This window comes from Panthera uncia, chromosome C2, assembly GCF_023721935.1.
Source record: "Panthera uncia isolate 11264 chromosome C2, Puncia_PCG_1.0, whole genome shotgun sequence".
Lineage (NCBI taxonomy): Eukaryota > Metazoa > Chordata > Mammalia > Carnivora > Felidae > Panthera > Panthera uncia.
Window position 1 is genome coordinate 54,584,406 of NC_064810.1, and position 18,181 is coordinate 54,602,586.

An 18,181-nucleotide genomic window follows, 5' to 3' on the forward strand; every position below is an offset into this window, starting at 1 on the left:
ATCACGGTGAATGAAGTAGCATGAATCACAACAAACTGTTCACTTAGACATTTATTATGTGCCTTTTACGGGCTTAATGGTTAAAAGGTTTTCTTCTCCACAAGTGAAAATCTAGACAGGAGAGATTTTCCTTTCTTCATCACTTCCAGAAAGTCCCATTTTCTTTGGATTCTGACACAGATACAGTCACTTAGGGATGTCTTGCATCAAAAGAGGGCTGACTGGCACCCAACATGTGCTTTCCTATGGTGAGCCCAAGCTTCAGCCCCACATTTTACCCCTCAACAATAGGGACCAGAAGTGCAGGGAGTTTCAGTAGCTTGTTCAAAGCCAAAAATGATTTAGTGGCAGAGCCAGGACTAGCTCTTGTGCCTTCTTCTTTCTTCTTGTCACTGTAACATTGTCTCCTGTGACTTACGTCACCTCAGATCTGGACCGAAATGATGCCTTTTGTTTATGAACTTGTTCTCAGTTTTCCACTTTAATTACTGCCCTTGGGTTGATGATAGCTCTCCAAGTCAATTTTTAACACTTGCAGAAAGATCCTTGCAGAGCTGTGCCTAACGTTGTGTGGCCAGGACTAGTAACCTTCAGTAAACACCTGCTTGGGGGAAGCCTTGTCTATGTCAGCAGTTCTGCTACAGTTCTATCTTTTCCAGACTGAAATCCCTCACAAATCTCCCAGCAGCTTGCTTTTTAGAATATCAAAAATCAAGGCACATTTCCAGTTATCTTGTCTCAGAAATGGTGTGCCTTCGTTGACTGTATAAAACACTTTTTAATCAAAACATTAGGAAATTATTTGTTATATGTTGTTAGTTTATTTTGAATTCAAAGGAAAACAGCCTTTCTCCTTCTGCTGGGGCATTTCTTTAATAGTCACTAGGTGATTTGGAGTGTGCTCAATTTGGTCTGAGCTTCATTTGGTGATCTAAAAAAATTTTTTAAAACATCATTAAAGCCTATAGTATTTGTCCTTAGAGAGCAAGCAATGTTTTTAAATTCCTCATTCTTTTCCAGCCACTAACTAGACAGCTTAATCTAAAATGAAAAAGAATTTTTTTTGCTATAACCAACACTAATGAACAATTCCAATTTTCTTCTAAAATGTAAAGCCTACATTTAAACCACCACGGAATGTTAAATTCTTGAAGAAGGAGAAAAGAGAAGGCTAAAACTACCAATGAAAAGTTTTCTTTTTTTTTTTTTTTAACGTTTATTCATTTTTGAGACAGAGAGAGAGCATGAATGGGGGAAGGTCAGAGAGAGAGGGAGACACAGAATCTGAAACAGGCTCCAGGCTCTGAGCTGTCAGCACAGAGCCCGACGCAGGGCTCAAACTCACGGACGGCGAGATCGTGACCTGAGCCAAAGTCGGATGCCCAACTGACTGAGCCACCTAGGCACCCCAAGTTTTCTTTTTTTTTAATCCTGCTAATTACAGTTGATTTTCATGAGGAAAGAAAAAGAAATACTATCCCCTTTAAAACCACCCAAAGCCAGCAAAACAAACTATGACCAGAGAATTTCCTGTTGATGGCTCTCTTATTTCCTGAGAATTATACGATAATTAGAATTGTCTGAATTATTCGACAGAGGTTGTTGCCAGATAAAATACCTGGGCTGATTTAGAGTGGTCAGCACTTCTTCAACAGACATGATTATCAGCGTTAATTCTGGGACCTCTGCTATCCACGAGGCCCCAGCAGATAAATAACACCATTATTCTTAGCTCTCAGCTCAGGTGTAAGTCTCACTCATGGAGCACTTAGATTTATAGGTGATGTAATTTAGAATTCTAGGCTCGTAAGTTAATGCTTCAGAAATGTCTTCTTTATCTTTTCTGGAATGATAAATGGATGGATCCCTGGCCAAGCTCCCCATCTCCTTGCTTAATCACTTTGCTTTTGATGAAGGCCTTATTCTGCCAGATTCACTACTGTTTGCAGTATAGAAAGTGATGATTTGGTATAGACAAGAAAGTGATTAATGTCAATGGCAGATAGTAACGTTACTGAAGTGGTACCTTTAGCAAGATATAATACTCTAGAGCACTTACTATGTACTAGGCTCTGAAATGGTACTTTGGAAAAGTCACTTTATAAATATTAATTCTTTTAATGTTTATTTTTGAGAGAGAGACAGAGCATGAGCCAGGGAGAAGCAGAGAGAGAGGGAAACACAGAATCCGAAGCAGCCTCCAGGCTAGCTGTCAGCACAGAGCCTGATGTGGGGCTTGAACCCACAAACCATGAAATCGTGCCCTGAGCCGAACTCAGACGCTCAACCAACTGAGCCACCCAGGTGCCGCCAGTTTACAAGTATTTTAGCTGCATAAACAATTGAAGCTAATATTTATGTAATGTTTTTATATATGTCATCTATTCAATCTTTCAACATCCTTATGAGGTATGTATTATTCCCATTTCATGCATGAGGAAACGGGCATAGAGAGATTATACAACTATCTCAAGTTCATGCTTTTTCTTAACATTTAGGTGTTTGCTTTTCAATCCTTATTAGCTATCGAGGATATTTTAGTAGTGATTCTGAGCAGAGACACATGAGAAAAAACAGGACTATCGTTAGTTCCAGGTCACTAAGGCAAAAAATGGTTCTTCTCTCTGGCTTGCCTGTGTACAGCCCCATCACAAAACAAAACAAAACAAAACAAAACACAACACAAAACAAACCACAAAATGTCCAAGAAGAGGCAAAATGTCTCACTTCCTTTGAAACAGGAGTCATACAGACCATTTAGGTTTTTACTAATAAATGGAAAATCTTTCACAAGTATTTTGCAAAATGTTTTAAAAGAGTAATAGAGGCACTGAAAGTAGAAGCATGAATGTCAACTTCACTCACCACATGAGACCTGGGCCCATGTGCCCATGAGGTCCTTCTAATTGGTGAGTAAACAGAGCTGCTGCTGATTGAGAACTTACTATGTGAGAGGTTTTACCGGTCGCCTAACCTCAACGGTTTCTTACCCTCTCAGCATGTTTCAGGTGGTTAAATCAGCGCTTCTCTTGTATCTGGGGCAGCCCTTCCACCTAGCGTTTACTGCATTATTTTGAAATTATATTTTTATCACCCTGATTACTCCATGAATAACCAAGAGCAGCAGCCGTATCACCATCATTGTTGTGTACCTAATACTTGCCACAATGTCTGGTACACCACAGACACTAAATAAGTGTTTGGTAAAAAATATTTGATTTTGGGGTGCCTGGGTGGCTCAGTTGGTTAAGCATCCGACTTCAGCTCAGGTCACGATTTCATGGTTCATGAGTTCGAGCCCCGTGTCAAGCTCTGTGCTGACAGCTCAGAGCCTGGAGTCTGCTTTGGATTTTGTGTCTCCCTCTCTCTACCCCTCCCCAGCTCGCACTCTGTCTTCCTCAAAAATAAACATTTTTTAACAAGTTTGATTGTAATCAACAAATATTTTAAAAACTCACAATGGCTTTCTGATTTGAACTTTCAATTATTCCCCACAAAAGAAAAAGTGAAGTTGAGGAAACAATCTCTTTTGGGCCAAACTTTTCCTTGTCTAGGATGTAAAACTCCAACCAATCCTCTTTCCGGTGTCCTCTCATTGCTTTTGTTCCTCCCTCAGATGGGAAGGACTCTGATCACTGGGGCTGGGAGAGCTGATTTCCTACGGCTTGCTTAGCACTTTCAAATCCTCATTATGTGAGACGGTGGGCCTTCCAAAGGTCTGACTGAACTGGTGACAAGCTAATGGCTTATGCTGAAGAATATGAACCAGGTTGTGGCCAGGTCTCTGCATGAAAAGGAGAAACAACCTACTTGCCTCAGGTGAGGTGTGACCAGCAGCAAACAGAAATAAGGGTGTGAGCTGTGACCGAAGCAACCCTGGTGCCCCGAACCTCACCATCCTCAGGGGAACTGCTGGTTCATATTCCTCTTTGCATCCCTGAAGCCTAGAACTTTGCTCAGAACAAAGTTCAATAAAGGCTTTTGGAATAATGAGGGGGCTGGGCTTATGGGGTTTCTATCTTGGTTCCCAGAGCATAAGTCTCTTGAGTTGAATTGAGAACACTTGGGATCCAGGAGATGTGGCTGGGGGCATCCTCCATGATCACAAACTGGGGTGTGCAAGAAGTTCTATATTTCTTTATGTTCTCTAAGTCAACTTAATTTTGACTCATAGCCCTCATTCTTCCAGGCTTGTAGGAAATTCAACTTCACTCTTTATTGGGGCTATCCACTTTATAATGGAGTAAACATCTGAAGCCAACAAATGGAGAAATCCCCTTTGATCATCAATCATTTACCAGAGACCAGAGCTGTCCCAAATCTATGGTCCCATTGGGGACACCAATTCTGCTGTTTCATGTTCAGGGTACAAAGCTCTCTAGATGCTAGTCTCCTTGATAAATGTGGGGTCTTTATTTTTTGAGGTGTTTTCACCTCATTCAGGTGGAATGAGGAAGGGGAAGTAAGGACAGTCCTACTACTAGGAACGACCTTAGGCCTCTTTCCAATTGTTAGACCAGGGAAGTGTATTCTCCTTGTCCTTAGTATGAGAAAATGTCCTTCTCTTCCTGCCCACTCAATAACACCTTGACTGGCTCACATTGGAAGAGCCATGGGTTCTTTAGTGGGTGCTGGAAGATTCATGTACTTGGCACTGCATACTTCTGTCTAGCCAAAGGCCTTGAAGCAAGGATTAACAAAACCTGTCCAACAGCTTGAAATGAGGGAGAAAGGGAAAACATGGAGAAAATAAAAAGAAGTAATTATTTTAGTTCTTAATTACCATTTCTTAGAGCAAGGAAAGACATAGAGGCAGAAAAATGCAGAGACCATATGTATTACCTGGGCACCAGGCAGAGGGAATTGGGATTGAGAAGACATAAAATGAGGGTTAGTTAGGGTTTCCTGATTGGAGTTGAGATTTATTTAAGCATCACAAGAGCAATGTCTTAGCTGTCTTATTCTAGAGTAGGTGGCAGCAACAAGCAGTGGTCCAGTCTAATGGCACATTGGTAGTGCAGATCGTTTCCCATAGGACATTGAGGAGAAATAGCCATAGCCATAAGTAAAACCAATGATGAGGTTATACTGCATGGAGTATGGGGCAGAGACAATAGACCTTTTAAATTTGGGAAGAGAGGAATTCTTAACTGCCTACCCTACCTCAAGTCCTGCTAACCCCTTTTCACTTGTGGCTATCCTATCTCTACCTTTGGGAGTTCAAAAAGTATAATGTAAGGGGCCCCTGGGTGGCTCAGTCATTTAAGTATCTGACTTTGGCTCAAGTCATGATCTCACAGTTCTTGGGTTTGAGCCCCGTGTCAGGCTCTGTCCTGAGAGCTCAGAGCCTGGAACCTGCGTTGGATTCTGTGTCTCCCTCCCTCTCTGATGCTCCCCTGCTTGTGTGCTCTCTCTTGCTCTCTCTCAAAATAAATAAACATTAAAAATTTTTTTAAAAAAGTATCATGTAAGAAGGGGGCAAGAAGCCAGAGGACAGAGAGATAGACTTTCAGATAAACAGGTGGCAAACTATCTTTGAAAAAAAGAGACAAAACAGACATTAATAGACAGAAGGAGAAGAAAAGGACAGAAACTAGAGATCTATCTACATCACGCTCCATGGAAACAAGGATAACATAAGGGGTTTGGGGATAATGACTCAGACTCACTGGTCTGGTGCAATGAGATGGTGGGAGGGGAAACAGGTGCTTGGGATTTGGGGTAGTAGCCTGAGCTGGAGGCAGGGGAGTCTTTAAGACAATTTTTCAGAGACCTCACCTACTTCAGTCCCTACAAGAGGTCACTGTGTCCAAGGTTATTCTAGAGACATCTGGGTCATGAATTCCATGAAGAGTGAGAACAATCCATGCTAGACTTGCTGGTGTCTGGGATCTGGGCATGGATTTGTGGTAGAGTCTAGGGAGCTGAATATGGGTGGGAGATCCCAGGTCACTTACTATGGGAATCATTTACTGTACTATACTCTCACCCACAGCCATTCCTGAGATGTTCTGGGCCCCTTCTAGGGCCACTAGCTCAAGGAAGATGAAAATGAGTACTCGAAGAAAGAGTTTCATCTTTTATATCCTGGAATAGAACAGGAAATGAAGAGTAAAAAATAAGAAGATGCCTTAGGATTGGGGATATGGATACTCCTGAAAAAATAGGGACTGAAAAGACTTGCAGCCAGGTTATAGCAGGTTGAGGTCTCAGGAGACAGCTGGAAGAAGAAAAAAACAGTGGGAAAAAAGTACAATGTCACTGACCAGGCATTGGTAAAGAGGTACAGCATTTGGGCTGGCCTGTTAGAGGGATCCTCATTCTGATGTGATGGTTGGTGGAAGCCACTTCTGAATAGCCAAAAGATGAACATTGGCTCTAAAGTTCCCCTTCAGGCAGAGCAGTTCCCTTTTCTCCCAAGCTCATTCCTAATGTTTTCAGAAATTCCTACTCAAGCCAGCCCTGTCTTTCGACACAGCTTGCACAACCCCCTCAAGACTCTTCTATAATTCAGGGCAGGAACAACTTGTCCATTGGTCTCCCTATGGTCTGAGTTATCAAGCTAAGCTAATGCTCCAGGTTGAGTAAGGTCATCTTCTGGGATCACTACCTTGGATATCATTTGACTTGCATATATGCCATGGGCAGCTCGCTGTTCTCTGCTTTGACACAAATGTGAATCTATGTGGAGCCTAAATTGCTAGGCAGAGTCTATTGTTTAGCCTGTTCAAATTTTACTTACATAGGAGCTTGGCATATCTAACTATGAAGCACAGAGCATCCCTTGTCTCAAGCATAAGTATATGATTACAGTTCGTTTTGGTTGTCTTTCATATCTTTCCTTCAAGTCTGTAATACTCCAACTATCTCTAGCTTATAATTTTGCTTATTTTTCATTTCACAGTAGTCAACGGAAAGTGATCCCTTGGTCAGTCTGCAGGAAAACCTCAACTATGATACAGCTATACAATTATTTCAACAAGGCTTGAAGACAAAGACCTGTAGCATCACAAAGAATTAAACCATATGATAAAGCATTTATAACAAAACATGAAGCAAAAAGCATCCATCTAAGACAGTGTACTACAAGACTTTTTACCAAGGCTTCCCTCAAGCCCAGTGCTTTTTGTTCACTGACATGCTTTGTTATTGTCAGATGGTTCTAATTACGTCCTATGGTCATTTTGGCTGCTCCCATCTAAACCATGGTCTGGTCACTGAACTCAGAATTACCCAAGGGATGGAGACTTAATGTTCAGTTTCATAGTGGTAATGTTTTCATCGGCCTCAGACATTTTTAGGTATGAGGTGAATCCCAAACAGACAAATTTTTGCACCAGAGCCCATTTTTATCTGAAAGGCTAGCTATGGTTATGATTTACAACCAGAGAGGCTCAATATCTGGGAGCTTATTACTTATTACTGCTCAATTACCTCATATACAATCATTATTCCAAAGCAATTAGGCTAGAAGCCAGTCAAAAATTTACCTGTCACAACAAGTTCATAATAGACAAAGAGACCTAAACACTATTATTTTACCTAAACATCCTTATTGATGGGGTTGGTAATATTTTATTCTCTGTGGCACTTATTACTCCCATGCACAAAAGGAACATTATATTAATGCTTTTATACCCTTAAAGATAAGCATTCAGGCCATCAGATGGCAGGTGCTTTCTTAAATTTTGTTTCAGTTTTTTAATTGTCATGGCAACTTAGCCAGTCTAATTTCTGATTAGTCACCATTTTAAGACATTAGGTCAATACCCAATAAGTATTGACATTTCCAAACTCAAGAATATGCTTTAAACATATTTGAGCCCGGGTGACCTTTCAAGCTCATATGTTCAGGTGTGCTTTCCTTTGCTGTGTCCAGAAGATGGTACAACCCCAGCTCTATACTTCAATCATCCCTCTGTGCAAGAGGGCTAATGGGTATGGTGAAGCGTGATATAGGATATGTCAGTGGATATGCTAGGTGCAATATACATTGGGCCCTGATAAACATTTTTAGGTCTGGGTAATGGTTCATTGTCATTCTAATCAGGCCCAATCCACCATACACTCTGACAGTCTGCATTTATCTGAGTCAAGAATACTTGGCATTTTGGGGGACTCAAATCATAAATTTATTTAGAAGGCACTCGAAACCATAGTCCAGCCCTTGGTGCTCATCAGCCTACTTTTGGGGGTCAATGAAGAGAAACAACGCAGGGTGAAACTTTCCAACTCTGTTGGTTACAGACTGTTCTGTCATCATATGGCCATCTTCCAGTTGTTCCCTGTAAACATAAGTTGATGGGTTTTTAAGTGATCACAGAGATCTACCCTACCAAAGAACCAGACTTACTGGAGGCTGGGGTATAGGAGGTCTTTCCGAATTCCTGTAAAGGTAAGGGCAAGATCCTTGTGAAAAGATCCCATCCACCTTAAATGTGCTCTAATGCCTATGGTGTTTTAGATTATAAAAAGGGAGAGGATTTGGTCAGACTTTTGCCCCCCACATATTACCTAACTCATGGCTAAAGAGCTGTGCTATTTTCTATTCAGCTGAAGAGCTGAAGAGCTGGATTCCCCCATGAGGTTCCTATTCAACTCATTATCTTTTAAGGTGCAGTTTATTTCTTCCTCCATCCTGGGAATTTGTGTAAGTACATGCCTTGCTGCTACCAGCGAGACTCCAGCCTTGATCAGGAAGAATTATTTGGGAGATATTTGGCAGAAATATCCAGGCATAGCCTGACTCACAGTTGCTTGCATTATTCGTAACAATGGGGAAATTTCAAGCCTTTGATTCACTGATATTCTTTAAGAGGATCACTTTGAATTATTTGTCAGGCTATTCACAGATCTCCATTTATTTAGGATCAGTTGCTGCAGATTTATTTTGTTCCTTTGAGGTGATGTTTCTGAGTCTTCACGTTCTTTGTAGTTTTGTGTTGGTGCCTGTGCATTGGAAGAAACAGCCACCTCTCCCAGTTTTTATGGACTGGTTTTGACAGGTTCAGAAGACCTTCACCAATCAGCGCTGATAGAGATTCTGCGTGTTTCTCAAACTTTTTCTATGGATATGTCTTCTCTGGACTTATGCATGTAAATTCCTAATTTTAGGGATTTATTGGTTTCTTTTCAGGAGCCCATAATTTCTTGCTCCTTCTGGTGTCCATTCCTCTTTCTTTTTTCCTATAGAGAAATCTCAAGTTCTTGTGGTTTATTTTTTTTCCTCAAGCTTGTGGCACTGTGCTGGACACAGCAAGCCATCCTTCTCTTTTCCTTTGTTCTTAGCTGCTGGTTTCATCAGTGCTCTGGGTGAGGTGAGACAGAAACCAGCCCTTTGGGCGGCATGCTGAAAGTCCAAAACATTGGATGCACACTTCTCTCCCTGGCCTGCAGGGAGAAATTGCAGGCTAAGGCCATCTCTCTTGATGCTGAGGCTGTGCTGGCTTGGGAGAGGGGCTGATGTGCAAAAAGTGAAGTTGCTCTTATGTGTTTCAATGCAGGTATTAAAGGTTCCATGCTCATCTGGAGTACTGCAACTTCTTAACTGGATTTTAGACTTCTCACAAAGATATTGTGGTGTGTATATCATTCTCAAACTGGTGTCTCTGTGGAGAAATGAGGGCTGAAACTTCCTGTTCCACCGTCCTCCTGACCACTCCTTACATTTAAAATTTTATAGGGACTGTGTTCCTACCGTATAAGACCACCCCCTCTCACTGGGGATGAAAAAGCAAAGACAATCAACTCTTTATATACCTTTTTTTTAATTTAGTTACATAGATTAGCTCTAGTAGGATGTTCAGGGCCAAGATCCATGTTTGTATAAGCATCTTGAAAATTTGGTGTTTTATTCTTTAGTTTGTCTAACTATGACATTAATATAGTTGAATATATTTATACTCTGTCCAGATAAGGAAGTAGCTTATTCTTAAGTAGTCTGACTGATATCCCTCCCAGCATGAGAAAGAAAGAAGATGGCTACCTGACTTAAGTGTCCATTCTGGACTTCTCCCTCTGTCCACCTAAAATGAAATTTTGATGCCTGATATTTCACAGATACTTTGCTTCCTTCTGAAGCAGACAAATTGAAAACAGACTGCCTATAGATGTTAGCAGATGTACGGGGACCTGGGTAGCCCAGTCAGTTGAACATCCAACTCTTGATTTTGGCTCAGGTCATGATCCCAGGGTTGTGGGATTGAACCCCACCTTGGGCTCTGCGCTGACAGCATGGAGCCTGCTTGGGATTCTTTCTCCTTCTCTTTCTTCCCCTCCCCCATTTGCAGACTGGTGGGCATGTGCCCTCTCCCTCTCTCTCTCAAAATAAATAAATAAACATTAAAAAACTTCTATTTTGAAACAGTTTGGACTTACAGAAAAGTTACAAAAATAATAAAGTTCTCCTACACCCTTCACTCAGGTTCCTCAAATGTTAACATCTTGTATAATCAGAATTATGAAAACTAAGAAATAAACATTGATATAATACTATTAAATAAACTACAGATTATTTTTCCTCAGATTTTTCCAGTTTTGTTTGTTTGTTTATTTGTTGTTGTTGTTAATATCCTGTTTTTCTCAGGATCCAGTCTAGAATCCCATACTATATTTGTCATGCCACCTTAGTATCCTTCAGTTTGTGACAATTCCTCAGCCCTTTTTTACTTTGACATTGCTAAGACTACAGGCCAATTCTTTTGATCACCATCCCTCAATTTGGGGTTTTCTGATGCTTTCTCATGATTAGACGGAGGTTATGCATTTTTGGCAAGAATACCACAGAAGTAATGTACACGTCACTGTATCTTGTCAGGGTGTATTGGTGATGTTCACTTTAATCACTGAGTTAAGGTGATGTCTTCCAGGTTTATCTGCTGTACAGTCATGATTTTTCCCTTGGTAACTAATAGTATTTGAGGGGAAATACTTTGAGACTACAGAAACAGTCCAGCTTCTTCTTATGGCTGTACCTGCCTCAGGTAAACAACAGCTTAAATTCCATTTCTCCCTCAGAAGATGTTGCTCCTCAGATTTGGGCTAGTTTTTCTGTTCTGCCCTCCAGTGGGTTCCAAAAAAAGTCATGAACTTGCCATTTGTCCACTCTTTGTCTTATTGTAGGTGTGAGAGTGATGTTCATTCTAGTTCTCTATAAGTCAAAACCAGAATGCTATATCCTTTCTTCTTTTTATAAGAAAAAGATTAGCCTCTAGGGTGTAATTTTCAACTTATACAAGAGTTTAGGAGAGCCATTGCTTATTTAGAAAAAAAGTAAAAGAGATTTAAATACTTTCTGACTGCTATATGCTTTTATCATGAGAAACGGTGTAAAGTGGAAAGAGTACTGGATTGGGAAATCAAAGATCTGACTGCTAGTGTTTGCTGTCCCACTAGCAATCTCTTTGACCTTGATCAAACCCCTCACCCTTCAATTATCACCTGAAAAAAGATACAGGATGGACTGGATGGTACCCAGGCTTCCTGGGTACACAGTTTTCCATGATAATAGCTCACGTGCTTCTGATAGCTCCAAGGTAGTACCACTTAATGAGTGTTTTCTACGTGCCAATCACTGTGCTAGGTATTTAGCACAGGAACCTCATTTAATCATTAAGACAACCCTATGAGGAAGGTAATATTTTCTCCATTTTACAGAAAAGGGAACTCAGATTCCTAGAGTAGGTTTTGAAAAAAAGACGAGATGTGAAGGTCCATCTGTCTAATTAAAGCCAATGCTCTGTACACAGTATGTGCTTCCTATCTCTGAAATAAAACACTAAAATAGAGTAGTCAGTCTAGGATCTTGTTTGTACTTCATTCAAATTCAAGAGCATCCAATGATATATAAGAACAGATATGAAACTCCTATACTGTGTAAAATTCTATCCTAAGCACTCGGAAAGATGGATATGACATGGTATTTGCTGTGCATAAAACTCAAAATATAGTAGGAGAAATGAGATATAATACACAAAGAGATAATCAACAATTATAGGAGGCAATCCACAAGTGCAAAATGAAGGTGTAGACAGATATTGGAAACAAGAGGAAGTCGTGGTCATTGTGGGCTGAGGTTGGTCATAAACAGCTTCAGTAGGGATGAGGTTTTTGCTCCTGGCCTTCAAGGGAAGGTAGGCTTTCTATAGACTGGGGTTGGGTTTGGGGGGATGGAAAAGTGGGCTGTGGCAGTGGGGTGGTAGTTGGGGTAGAGGAAATGGATTATACAAAGGTATAGAGGAAAAAGAAGTACAGAGAGTGGATTAGGGCTACCAGGAATAGACACATTTGAGTAGAATGAAGGTCCTCAGAGGATCAGCAGCAGCAAATAAGGTTGGAAGAGTAGACTGGAGTTGCTTGTGAGGGACACTGGAGCAAAGCTGAGGATGGTAAGCTTGGTACACAGGCAATGGAATGGGTGGGGGGCAGTGAAATTTTTTTGAGTGATTTGAAGAGAGATGATTTCAGGAGAGAACATTGTGCAGATGGGCACAGTGGGTTGCAGCAGGTAGGGCAGGATTAGAAAGAGCAGAGGCTGATATGGAGGTCCATGTTGGGACACAGCCTGGCGTAGGGGAGAGGCAGCTTCAGAATCACACAGAACAGGATTAGAGTCTCTCAACTCTGACTTCCCAGCTGTGTTACTTTGGGCAGATTTCTCAGTGCCCTCAGCCTCAGTTGCTACTGCAAAATGTAGATAATACCTTTACCACAGAAATGTTTATTGACCCACTCAAAACATTTGCTGAGACCCCCATGTGTCAGATAAGGAATAGAGAGGTATCAGGGATCATCCCAACATATTTGGCCTGAGTAATGAGTACAGTGCATCTGCCATTCTTGTGACATTTAAACGATATACTGTGTGTAAAACTCCTGTCATAGTGCTTTGTAAATAGTGGCATGTCAGTATGTGCTAACTCTCCTCAAAAAACTAAGGGCCTGGGCTTAGTTTGTGGCAATGCAATATAAATGAAGCCATCAGCATGAGCTTTCATCAACAGAGAGAGCAGTCAGGGCTAAAATATATGATTATCTAGAATATGTAAGTTCTATGAAGGTTCTAAATGCCTTGTACTCCCTTAGGTATAAAAGGGTGGAGGAGGGACAGATTTATTACTGGTAATTATATCTGTCAGAATTGTAACAGGAGATAGATGCACACCCAAGCTGAGTAACTGAGGAGAATCCAATGAAATGTCAGGAGAAGGAACAGATCATGAAACCAGGAGAGAGAACAACATAGAAATTAACCCCCTGACAGCAACTCTGGCTTTGGTAAAACACAATGACCCAGTGTGGAAGGAACCTAGCTATACATTCTTTTCCCCAATGGAAACTAAAACCAAAAACATTAGCTACCATCCAGGGCTCTCCCTAAAACTTAACGAGGAGAAAAAAGGAAGACAAGAAACAATTAACTAATGTAAAACATAACTTCTAATTTCTCTGCCTCTGTAGCTAGGTCACAGGCTGTGGTTGACAGCTACAGCGTCTTTCCTCCACTACCCATTCCATGGTCTCTGCCCTCTCACAGAACCTCAGCAGGGGCTAATAACGCCAAAGACACAAACACAGAGAGAGGAAGGGACTATCTTTACTATTGGTAAAGCAGGAATGTTACAGGTAAAGGGGACTTGAGAAGTCATGGCTTGAAGGAAAGGAGGTGGAGGTTTCCTGGTGGGGGTCATGGTTTTATTGTCTTCATGGTCCCCAGACTCAGATCTCACCTCCTTCACTTAGATGAGGAGGCAGCAATGGGCAGTGTACACCCTACAGGATTGCACTGCTGGAGCAGACATCCCAGGAGCCACAGGCTTGGGCACAGGAGCAAGCCTTCCCCAATTATCTTTTGCCTCCTCCCTTTGGGTGGGGCAGAAACATCATGGGGTTAGATTGGAAGGGGGAAATGGAAGACACAGAAGAGGAAGGAGGTGATATGGCAGGGTACTGGATGAAAGAAAAGATTGGAGTGGGGCAGTTAAAGAAGACGGAAAGAAGTGGAAAGAAATCATCCCTTGGGAGGGATGGATGAAAATGATGGATATAGGCGTTATGATCCAACCCAGTGACATTATAATCCTGAGTTTGGAGATAATCTGCCGGTACAGTAATGTGTTGGCAGCCTGAGTGCAGGTATGAGAAAGGGCATGGGATGAGCAAGCACTCCCATCTTCATATAATTACTTACATGAGAGGCAGGAGGACAGGTTTTTTCATTAGTGATGCTGCTACAAAAGAGCTATTTCATGCAGTCTGGGGGTTTACATTATGTAGGAGAGACAAAGAGCTAGGACAGGATGCACACTGGCTAGCCCCCTGCCCCCAATCCCACATCACCCTTCTGTTTATGAAAAGGAGTCAGTGTATCCAGGATTGAGCCACTTAATAGTTGTGTACTGCTGGATAAATTACAGAGCTTGTCTAAGCCTCCGTTTTCTCTTCTGTATAATGGAAATAGCACTATTACCTCATAAAGTTGTAGTGAGCAGTTAATAAAATAATAACAGAATGCCTAACAGTGCCTAGCACATGCTAAGTGCTAAAGAATGTTAGATGTAGCTTCATCACTGAGTCACTAGCAGCTCTAAGAACCCATTAGGCATGGAGAAGGTAGGGAGTTTGGGGATGAATCTTCCAGTTAGAAGTTGCCATCTGGAGATGGGCTAGGAAATGGAGTAGAGTCAAATAGCAGGATTGAGAATTTGGGATATAACTGCCCCCACCCCCATTGCTACCTCCATTATAAGTCAACCAGCTCACCCAGAGCTGCTCTTACCTTTTCATATGCTGAAGCATCAGCAGCACTGAGAACACCTGAGCTCATGAGTTGGAAGGCGGGATGAGGAGCAGGTGAGCAGAAGGCTTCATCCTGACGGAAGACAGCATCCTGCCATGAGAAAAAATTGGAGAGAAGATGAAAAAAATTTGGGGGTCTAGAGGGGAGAGGTGGGAAAGGACTGTAGGGAAGCAGCTGGACTAGGGAGAGGCAGAGATGTCAGGGAAGAGAGCTATACATCAGGCTCACACAGCCAGGTTTAAGGAAGGGCTGCCAAGGTTGGGAGGGCAAGAATGTTTTTCAACATGGCAGCATGTGATGAGGGTATTCCCTCCCCTCCACCAACAAACAGAGGCAGTAAAGGCAGCTGGAAAGGGTCAAGCTTTCAGGAAGAAGCTGAAAAAATCTCCATTGTGTCCGGAGAACAACCAGCTGCCTTTTCTCTGATTCTCTGCTGGGGAAGTCTTTCCATCTTTCTCTTTTCCCTACCCCACTCTTTTTGGCAGTCCCACAAGCCTAGCCACTGGCTTGTCAGGAATTGCCAAGTTTGTTGACATCTCTCATTATAGACCTTTTGTTCATTCCTTCAACAGGAAGAGACAGAAAGATGTGATCTTAGGACTCTAGTTGTCATCTACTCAGACACTATTACATTATCCTTGACTAATTCCATCCGTGGGACACTAACAAAAATCCCAACTGGTAGAAGCTTAGAATTGGAATGGAACCTCCATGAATGCAGTAATTTTTGCCTATTTTAGCCACCACTGAATCCCACTGCCAATCACACAGCAGAACTCAATAAATTCTCATAAAAATGAATGAATACAAACGTTGATTATTTACTTATGAAGAAATGAGATTCTACACTTTGTTCAGATTCTCTGTTCTGGCAGCTTCAGATTATTTCCCTCTTTCTTCTTTACCATCCTTGTGGTTTCTCCTCAAAGATCACAAGATGGTTGACTAACTTCATGGTCACAGCTCCAGATCTCACCTCACACCCAAATCCAAAGCAACAAAATTGTCATGGACACTTTTGAGTCTCTAGGAAGCAAACTCTTTTTCAAAAGACCCAAGAAGAGTTCTTTTCTGTCTTCTTGGACGGATATGGGTCACATTCCCCAACTCCACCCCATGCAAAGGTGTCTAGGAAAGAGAATACTTGGCCAAGAGGAGAAGTTTCATTATTGACTTAAATAATAATTTATCCTTCAGGACTGGGAACATTACCATTCTGAATGAAACCAGGATGATGTTCACACAGATGAAGGGGAAATTGGCCACTCAGTGGGCAACCATATCAGCCAGTACAACAAAATCCACTTCTGCTTCTACTGTTGCTAACCTCTCTGACTTCCACCTTCATTCTCTGACTTTTTCTTTAGAAGACATACCCTCTGATATTTCTTCTACAGGCACCTTGAGCATGAGACCCAGGGGCCAGTGAAACAATGTCTGTCCCTCAGTGACCAATGCTGAGGTACAGGAAGCTGGATAGAAAGCAAGAAAGGGAGCTGACTCAAACTTGATAGTAGGCTAATTTGTTTGTCCATTGCAACTCCTCCATGGGCCAGGTTCTGTTCTAAGCAATGTGGATTCAATGATATCCAAGTTAGACAAAATGTCATCTTTCATGGATTACATGTTTCAAGGGGGAAGATAATATACTAACAGATGAATACATATTTTTAAGCCAGGACTAGAAAGCATTAAAAAAAAATAAAGGACAGGGGTGCCTGGGTGGCTCAGTTGGTTAAGCTTCTGACTTCGGCTCAGGTCATGATCTCATGGGATGTGAGTTCAAGCCCCATGTCAGGCTCTGTGCTGACAGCTCGGAGCCTGGAGCCTGCTTTGGATTCTGTATCTCCCTCTCTCTCTGACCCTCCCCCATTCATGCTCTGTCTCTCTCTGTCTCAAAAATAAATAAACATTAAAAAATATTTAAAAAACAACAAAAAATAAAGGACAAGATATAGAGCATTCTGGAAAGCTTCTCTGAAATAGATTGACCTTATGTGTGAAGAACCATGTAGCTATGGCAAAGGAGGGACATGAAGTGGAAAGGCCTAAGGAGGGAGGGTGACCATTGCTTATAGGAACACCAAGAACTCAGATGTGGCCAGGGTGAAGGATCCAAAATGAAGTTGGAAATATAGCCAATGGCTAGATGCAGATAATGTTGGCCATGATAAACATTTGGGATTTTATTTTCTGTGTAATGAGAAGTCACTAGAATGTGTAATTTGGGCAAAAATTTGACATAATTTTCATTTATATTTTAAAAGACTCATTCTACTTGCCATAAGTAGGGGCATTAAGTTATTATTACACTGATTAATAGCACACAATTGAACAAACATTTATAACAAATTTTGAAAAGTAATAAACACCAATGGTATATTTTAGAAATGTATTTCTTTTTTTTTTTTTTTTTTAATTTTTTTTTTCAATGTTTTTTATTTATTTTTGGGACAGAGAGAGACAGAGCATGAACGGGGGAGGGGCAGAGAGAGGGAGACACAGAATCGGAAACATGCTCCAGGCTCTGAGCCATCAGCCCAGAGCCCGACGCGGGGCTTGAACTCACGGACCGCGAGATCGTGACCTGGCTGAAGTCGGAGGCTTAACCGACTGCGCCACCCAGGCGCCCCAGAAATGTATTTCTTAAATGAGAGAAATGGAGCTGATTTTTCTTTCAGTAATTTATTTATCCATGAATAAATAATCCTAGAGAGATGAAATTTAGAGCCAATATATTTCTTTTTCTTTTCATATTTATAAGCTTTGAGATAATTTCTTCATAATTAAGTATGTAGGAAGGGAAAATTTTTATTGTAGTAATATCATTCAATTTTTTTGAATTCTTTTGAGTTACTTGTTAAAAGTCATACATAAAAGTCAATTTATTATTAAAATTATTTTTGGTGGTCTACCAATCGATAACTGGATGATACCCTCTTTCAATATTGTGTCAAACACTGAAAGTCCTGCAACTTGTGAAAGGACTTGTTACCCAGTCACTGGATCACTCAACATTGGTGCCAGTATTTTGGACCATTCCATTCTGCAGATATTTATATCCCAGGATGATGAATTATGGTAAGGTTCAATGGCAGATAAATGCTGTATTTTTGTTTTGTTATGGGGGAGAAAGACAATGGCAAATTCATCACTTTGATCAAAATAGATCTCTGACACATAAGTTTAGGAAACAGTATATACACAAGCCAGAAATCTAGAAATTTATTCTTTTAAAACCATTCTTACCTGCCTCCACCTTGGAAAATCTGCCTGCACTTAGTTTGGAACCCACACTCTTTTATTCAGTGAGCCTCATAGGAGCATGCATGTTATTTACTTTCTCTGTGCCAAGCAAAATGTCTGGCATAATCATTGTCCTTT